The sequence below is a fragment of the Vitis riparia genome, chromosome 9 (genome assembly GCF_004353265.1).
Source record: "Vitis riparia cultivar Riparia Gloire de Montpellier isolate 1030 chromosome 9, EGFV_Vit.rip_1.0, whole genome shotgun sequence".
NCBI classification, from domain to species: domain Eukaryota; kingdom Viridiplantae; phylum Streptophyta; class Magnoliopsida; order Vitales; family Vitaceae; genus Vitis; species Vitis riparia.
The window spans coordinates 10,792,255-10,800,869 of record NC_048439.1 but is presented as its reverse complement, the minus strand read 5'-3'; positions in this window follow the sequence as shown (position 1 = coordinate 10,800,869).

The following is an 8,615-nucleotide window of genomic DNA, read 5'->3' as shown; positions in this document are numbered from 1 at the left end:
AAATAAGCAATGTCAACACCAGAAGCCCCATTTTGGAAAGAGGTTATCAATAGTGAAATTGAATCCATCATGCATAACCACACATGGAAATTGGTAGATTTACCACTAGGAAATAAACCGTTGGGTTGCAAATGGATCTTCAAGAGAAAGATGAAGCCTGATGGAACAATAGATAAGTACAAGGCTAGATTGGTAGCCAAAGGATTTAAACAAAAGGAAGGTCTTGATTTCTTTTATACATATTCACCAGTTACGAGAATAACATCTATTAGAGTGTTAATTGCAATCACAACATTGCATAATTTGAAAATTCATCAAATGGATGTTAAGACAACCTTTTTAAATGGTGAGTTAGAAGAAGAAATATATATGGAACAACCTGAAGGGTTTGTTGCTCCTTGACAAGAAAAGAAGGTGTGTAAGCTGATAAAGTCCCTATATGGGCTAAAATAAGCACCAAAACAATGGCATGAGAAATTTGACAAAATAATGTTGTCAAATGATTTTAAAATTAATGAATGTGATAAATGTGTATATACAAAGAATACATAAAGTGAGTATGTCATTGTGTGCCTGTACGTAGATGATATGTTAATTATTGGTAGCAATAATGATGTCATTAAAGCTACTAAGAAAATGCTAACCAGTTATTTTGATATGAAAGACATGGGTGTCGTTGACGTGATTTTAGGTATAAAAATAGACAAGACATCTAGTGGACTAATATTATCTCAATGTCATTACATTGAGAAAATTCTTAAACGGTTTAACCAATATGATGATAGTCCAATTAAGACACCAGTAGATTTAAATCCACATTTAGCTAAAAATAATGGTCCAACAATTGACCAGTTGGAATATTCTCGTATCATTGATAGTTTAATGTATGTCATGAACTGCATGCATCTAGACATAGCCTACGCAGTTAATAAACTAAGTAGGTTCACTAATAATCTTGGAAAAGACCATTGGAAGGCGTTGGTTAGGGTTCTTAGATATCTAAGATACACCCTAAACTATGGACTTCATTATTTAAGGTATCCAACCATACTAAAAGGATATAGTGATGCAAATTGGATATCTGATACGAAAGACTCAAAGTCCACAAGTGGATATGTATTCACAATTGGTGGCGCTACAATATCATGGAAGTCATCTAAACAAACATGTATTGCAAGATCAACGATGGAATCTGAATTTATTGCTTTAGATAAAACAGAGGAAGAAGCAGAATGGCTTCACAATTTTCTAGAAGACATTCCATGCTGGCCAAAACCAGTGCCTGTAATATGTATACATTGTGATAGCCAATCAATGATTGGAAGGGCACAAAGTAGCATGTACAATGGTAAGTCTCGACACATCCATCGCAGACATAATACTGTAAGGCAGTTACTTGCAAATGGAATTATTTCCATTGATTATGTTAAGTCAAAGGACAACATGGCGAATCCATTAACTAAAGGATTTTCTAGAGATCAAGCAAATTGCTCATCGAGGGGAATGGGATTAAGGCCTATCACTAAAGAGTTTCATAATGGAAACCCAACCTAGCTAACTGGAGATCCCAAGATCTAGGTTCAATGAGGACAACTAAATTATGAAATACTTTGTGAAGAGCACTAGGGAAAAATAAATTCCTACCCATTCCTATGGTGAACTAGAGCTATACAAGATGTGTTTAGGATAAACTATGTTTTTAATGATTCTAATAATTTGAAAGAGTTCAAGTGGAGTATGGTAGAATACTCGCCATAGGAATCACCAATGTGAGTGTGAAATGGGGTCGTTTCTATAAGAATTTTTAAGGCTGAAATTCTTTAAAGCACTCATGAAACCTGAATTGTTCAGGGCCAAAATGAGCACAACTGTGAGAATCAATGGTGATTCAAAAAGGAATTGTGTGAATACTATTGTCTTGATTTACATCAATAGTTGAACAGTTCAACACATCACATTCACTGATTAACTAGTAAATCCGATAGTATTTCACTAAGGTTTAAAGCCACAAACTACCTATCCTAATGCAATCACTTTCCAATTTTGTACTCTTTTGATTGTTTAGTTTTCCTTTTGCCATTTTTAAAGTCAATTTCCATTCATGTAGGGGATTGTTGGGATATTTATAGGTGAATGGAAATTAAGACATACTGTTTCAATTAGACGCAACTCTTCCTAATGGACATAACTTGTGTCAAAGGATATGTCAAGTATTTAAGACACATCTCTTCTAAGAGTCACCAGAAAACCTATAAATAACCCTCCCCCCTCATGGCATTTCTCATTCATTCCATCATCAATTCTCTTCACTTCTTCTCATTTTTTTCCAAGTGCTTGGTATTAAAGAGATTTCAAGTCATCAAGTGATTCGTTGTTTCTTGTGATTTGGAGTGCTACTATCACAAGAAAGTGATTGTTGTATCATGGGAGACGATTGTCAACAAACTGTAAGCACCAGTGCGGGGCAAATTTGTCTTAAGGACATAGAGTCAAACTTTAGCCTCGATTAACCGTTTGTAAGATTCAATATTTACTTACCTTCTCGTTTATTTATTATACATAATTATTTGACCATACATTTGTGATAATTCGAGAATAACAAACATAATATAATATAGTATATCTCACTTGATATACTACCTTGAAATATCATGTCCATAAAATATGTATATCCAATAATATCATATTTCGTTAACAATCATATTTTAAGATATTTATTTCATATCCAATGGGAGATGACATCCTAAGATATACATATCCTATCTTATCTCGTCAACCAAACATAGCCTAAGCGAAAATATTTCAACCAAACGTAGCCTAAATGAAAATATTTCTAAAAAGTGTTTTTAGAAAATCATATATCAAATACTTTTTTAAGAAACATCATAAATGATTTTTCAATTTTTTAAAAGTGTTTTCTAAATTTTTTCAAGCCTCGAATCTTTTTAAGATAATGTATTATATTTAGATAAAATTAATATAAGAAAGTATAAAAATAAAAATAAAAGTATATAATAATTATTATTTTTTAAATCACCAACAACTCTTAACAAGAAAGAAAGTAACTATAGAAAAAGTGAGAGAATAATCACAACTTTTCTATTTTCTGATGTTAGTTGGTCTGTTATTTATAGTTGACCTTTTGCTGCTTAATCTATTAAAAAACTTAACTTTTAAAACCAAACATTGATTTTTCAAAATATTTCTATTACTTTGTTTTACTTGGGTAAATTAATAAGGAATAAAGAAAGAAAGAGGGAAAAAAAGGAAACACATGTATAGGAGAAAAATTATATCTCCAGCCAACAAGTAGACTGAACATGGTTGGAACATTCTGTTGGGGCCACCAACTCCATCCACGTGCGTGATTCTATATTCAATGAATAAGCCTTCTGGGCTGCATCAATCAGTAACAACTTGCCACGCAACCTTGTCAAGCAAGACTCGTTAAGCTCAGCTAGAAATTTAGTTATTGGTTGCAACATGGTGCCCTATTCGTCTCGACGCCGGCCGCGACAAGTCCACTACCAGATAGAGTTTATACCTAGACTCGACCTTGAATCAGTTGGACTTGGGTGACTTGACCGATATTCCGAGTTAACTCAGTTAACTCGAAAAAAAAAAAAAAAACAAACTAATCAACAGATTCCCTATAAAAGAAACCCATCATAACAAGAATCAATTTTTCAGTGAAATCAGAGATTCCTATGCAAAAGAAAACCGGTGAAAATTTGAAACAAACCCGTGACCCTTTAAAAAGCCTTTAAAAAGAGCCTCGATTGAAGAATACCTTACTTAACCCTAAATCCACCATTGCTGGAGTGTAGATTTTTCCTCTTTGGTTCGCTGGTGGTGGGAAGGTAGCAGATCATGGTTGTATGGTAGCAGGGGGAAGGTCCGGTAGTCTAAGAGGCTATAGATTGTGCTTCGTGGTCTTTGTGGTGTGTTGGGAAAGAAGATAGCAAGGCTGTAGATCGGTCTTTGTGGCAGGATTCAAATAATCGACCAAGTCCGGTACAACTCGGCCAAGTCATATCCACCTCGACGCCGACCGCGACGAGTTCAATACCAGATACAATTTATACCTAGACTCAGCCTTGAATCGGTTGGACTTGGGTGACTCGACCGATATTTCAAGTTAACTTAGTCAACTCAGAAAAAAAAAAAAAACTAATCAGTAGATTCCCTACAAAAGAAACCCATCACAACAATAATCAAATCTTCGAGAAATCAGATATTCATTTGCAAAAGAAAACCCGTGAAAATTTGAAACAAACCCGTAATCCTTTCAAAAGCCTTTGAAAAGAGCCCGGTTGAAAAAAAACTTACTTAACCCTAAATCCACCATTACCAGAGTGTAGATTTTTCATCTTTGGTTCACTGCTCGTGGCAGGGTTCAAAAAATGGACCGAGTCTGGTACGACTCGACTGAGTTGTTTTCGCCTCAACGTCGACCACGATGAGTCCAATACCATATACAATTTATACCTAGACTCGACCTTGAATTAGTTGGACTCGGGTGACTTGATAAATATTCTGAGTTTATTCGGTCAGCTCGAAAAAAAAAAAAAAAACTAATCAATAAATTCCCTACAAAAGAAACACATCACAACAAGAATCAAATTTTCAGAGAAATCAGAGATTCCTTTACAAAAGAAAACCTGTGAAAATTTGAAACAAACTAGTGAAAATTTGAAACAAACCCATGACTTTTTCAAAAGCCTTTAAAAAGAACCTCGGTTGAAGAATAACTTACTTAACCATAAATCCACCATCGTTGGAGTGTAGATTTTTCGTCTTTGGTTCGCTGCTGGTGGGAAAGTAGCAGATCGTGGTTGTATGGTAGTTGTGGAAAGGTCTAATAGTCTGAGAGGCTATAAATCAAGCATCATGGTCTTCGTGGTTTGTTGGGGAAGAAGATAGCAAGGCTGTAGATCGGTCTTCGTGGCAGGGTTCAAAAAATTGACCAAGTCCGGTACAACTCGCCGAGTAGTATCCACCTTAACGCAGACCGTGACAAATCCAATACTAGATACAATTTATACCTAGACTCAGCCTCAAATCGATTGGACTCGGGTGACTCGACCGATATTTCGAGTTAACTCAGTCAACTTGAAAAAAAAAAGAAAAACTAATCAACAGATTCCCTACAAAAAAAAACCCATCACAACAAGAATAAAATTTTCAGAGAGATTAGAGATTCCTCTCCAAAAGAAAACTCGTGAAAATTTGAAACAAACCAGTGAAAAATTGAAACAAACCCGTGACCCTTTCAAAAGCCTTTAAAAAGAGTATCGATTGAAGAATAACTTACTTAACCCTAAATCCACCATTGCCGGAGTGTAGATTTTTCGTCTTTGGTTTGCTGTTGGTGGGAAGGTAACAGATCATGGTTGTATGGTAGTAGTGGGAAGGTCCGATAGTCTGAGAGGCTGCAGATCGTGCATCGTGGTGTGTTGAGGAAGAAGATAGCAAGGCTGCAGATCGTCCACCTCAACGCCGACCGTGATGAGTCCAATACCATATACAATTTATACCTAGACTCAGCTTTGAATCGGTTGGACTCGGGTGACTCGACCGATATTTCGAGTTAACTCAGTCAACTTGAAAAAAAAAAGAAAAACTAATCAACAGATTCCCTACAAAAAAAAACCCATCACAACAAGAATAAAATTTTCAGAGAGATTAGAGATTCCTCTCCAAAAGAAAACTCGTGAAAATTTGAAACAAACCAGTGAAAAATTGAAACAAACCCGTGACCCTTTCAAAAGCCTTTAAAAAGAGTATCGATTGAAGAATAACTTACTTAACCCTAAATCCACCATTGCCGGAGTGTAGATTTTTCGTCTTTGGTTTGCTGTTGGTGGGAAGGTAACAGATCATGGTTGTATGGTAGTAGTGGGAAGGTCCGATAGTCTGAGAGGCTGCAGATCGTGCATCGTGGTGTGTTGAGGAAGAAGATAGCAAGGCTGCAGATCGTCCACCTCAACGCCGACCGTGATGAGTCCAATACCATATACAATTTATACCTAGACTCAGCTTTGAATCGGTTGGACTCGGGTGACTCGACCGATATTTCGAGTTAACTCAATCAACTTGGAAAAAAAAAAAAAACCAATCAACTAATTCCCTAAAAAAGAAACCCATCACAACATGAATCAATTTTTTAGATAAATTAGAGATTCCTCTACAAAAGAAAACCTATGAAAATTTGAAACCCACTAGTGAAAATTTGAAACAAACACATGACAATTTTAAAAGCCTTTAAAAAGAGCCTCGGTTGAAGAATAACTTACTTAACCCTAAATCCACCATTCCCAGAGTGTAGATTTTTCGTCTTTGGTTCGCTGCTGGTGGGAGGGTAGCAAATCATGGTTGTATGGTAGTTGTGGGAAGGTCCGATAGTCTGAGAGGCTGTAGATTGTGCATCGTGGTCTTCGTGGTGTGTTGGAGAACATGGTAGCAAGGCTACAGATCGGTTTTTGTGGCAAGGTTCAAAAAATCGACAAAGTCCGGTACGACTTGGCCAAGTCGTATCCGCCTCGACATAGACTGCGATGAGTCCAACACCAGATACAATTTGTACTAAGACTTAGCCTTGAATCGGTTGGACTCGAGTGACTCGACCGATATTTCAAGTTAACTCAATCAACTTAGAAAAAAAAAACTAATCAACAGATTCCCTACAAAAGAAACTCATAACAACAAGGTTATACCGAGGCCAGGTTTTAAAAATTGACTGAGGCCGATACGACTTGGCTGAGTCGTATCCGCCTCAACGTCGACCACGACTAGTCCAATACCAGATACAATTTATACCTAGACTCGACCTTGTATTGGTTGGACTCGGGTGACTCAATCGATATTCCGAGTTAACTTGGTCAACTTGGAAAAAAAATAAGAAAACTAATCAACAGATTCCTTGCAAAAGAAACCCATCACAACAAGAATCAAATTTTTAGAGAAATCAAAGATTTCTCTGCAAAAGAAAACCTGTGAAAATTTGAAACAAACCCCTGACCTTTTCAAAAGCCTTTAAAAAGAGCCTTGGTTGAAGAATAACTTACTTAACCCTAAATCCACCATTGCCGGAGTGTAGATTTTTCATCATTTGTTCGTTGTTGGTGGGAAGGTAACAGATCATGGTTGTATGGTAGCAGTTGGAAAGTTCGATAGTTTGAGAGGTTGTACATCGTGCATCTTGGTCTTCGTGGAGTGTTGGGAAAGAAGATAGCAAGGCTGCAGATCGGTCTTCGTGGCAGGATTCAAAAAATCGACCGAGTCCGGTACAACTCGGCTGAGTCGTATTCGCCTTGACGCCGACCGCGATGAGTCCAATACCAGATACAATTTATATCTATACTCGACCTTGAATCAGTTGGACTCGGGTGACTCGACTGATATTTCGAGTTAACTAATTCAACTCGAAAGGAAAAAAAAAAAACTAATTAACAGATTCCATACAAAAGAAACCCATAACAACAAGAATCAAATTTTTAGAGAAATCAAAGATTCCTTTGCAAACGAAAACCCGTGAAAATTTGAAACAAACCTGTGACCCTTTCAAAAGCCTTTAAAAAGAGCCTTGGTTGAAGAATAACTTACTTAACCCTAAATCCACCATTGTCGGAGTGTAGATTTTTCGTCTTTGGTTCACTGCTGGTGGGAAGGTAGCAGATCGTGGTAGTATGGTAGCAGTGGGAAGGTCCGGTAGTTTGAAGGCTGCAGATCGTGCATCGTGGTCTTCGTTTAGTGTTGGAAAAGAAGATAACAAAGCTGGAAATCGGTCTTTGTGGCAGGGTTAAAAAAATCAACCGAGTCGGGTACGACTCGACTGAGTTGTATCCGCATCAACACCGACTACGACGAGTCCAATACCAGATACAATTTATACCTAGACTTACCTTGAATTGGTTGGACTCAGGTAACTCGACCGATATTCCGAGTTAACTCAGTCAACTCGGAAAAAAAAAAAAAAAACTAATCAATAGATTCCCTGCAAAAGAAACCCATCACAACAAGAATCAAATTTTCAAAGAAATCAAAGATTCCTCTACAAAAGAAAACCTGTGAAAATTTGAAACAAACCTGTGACTCTTTCAAAAGCCTTTAAAAAGAGCCTCGATTGAAGAATAACTTACTTAACCCTAAATCCAGCATTGTCGGAGTGTAGATTTTTCATTTTTGGTTCGCTGCTGGTGGGAAGGTAGCAGATCGTGGTTGTATGGTAGCAGTGTGAAGGTCCGATGGTCTGAGACGCTATAGATCATGCATCGTGGTCTTTATGGTATGTTGGGGAAGAATATAGCAAGGTTGTAGATCGGTCTTCGTGATAGGATTCAAAAAATTGACTGAGTCCGGTACGACTTGGCCTAGTCGTATCCGTCTCGACCCCGACCGCGACGAGTCCAATACCAGATACAATTTATACATAGACTCGACCTTGAATCGATTGGACTTGGGAGACTCGACCAATATTTCGAGTTAACTCAGTCAACTCGAAAAAAAAAAAACTAATCAACAGATTCCCTAAAAAAGAAACCCTTTACAACAAGAATCAATTTTCAGATAAATCAGAGATTCCTCTACAAAAGAAAACCTGTGAAAATTTGAAA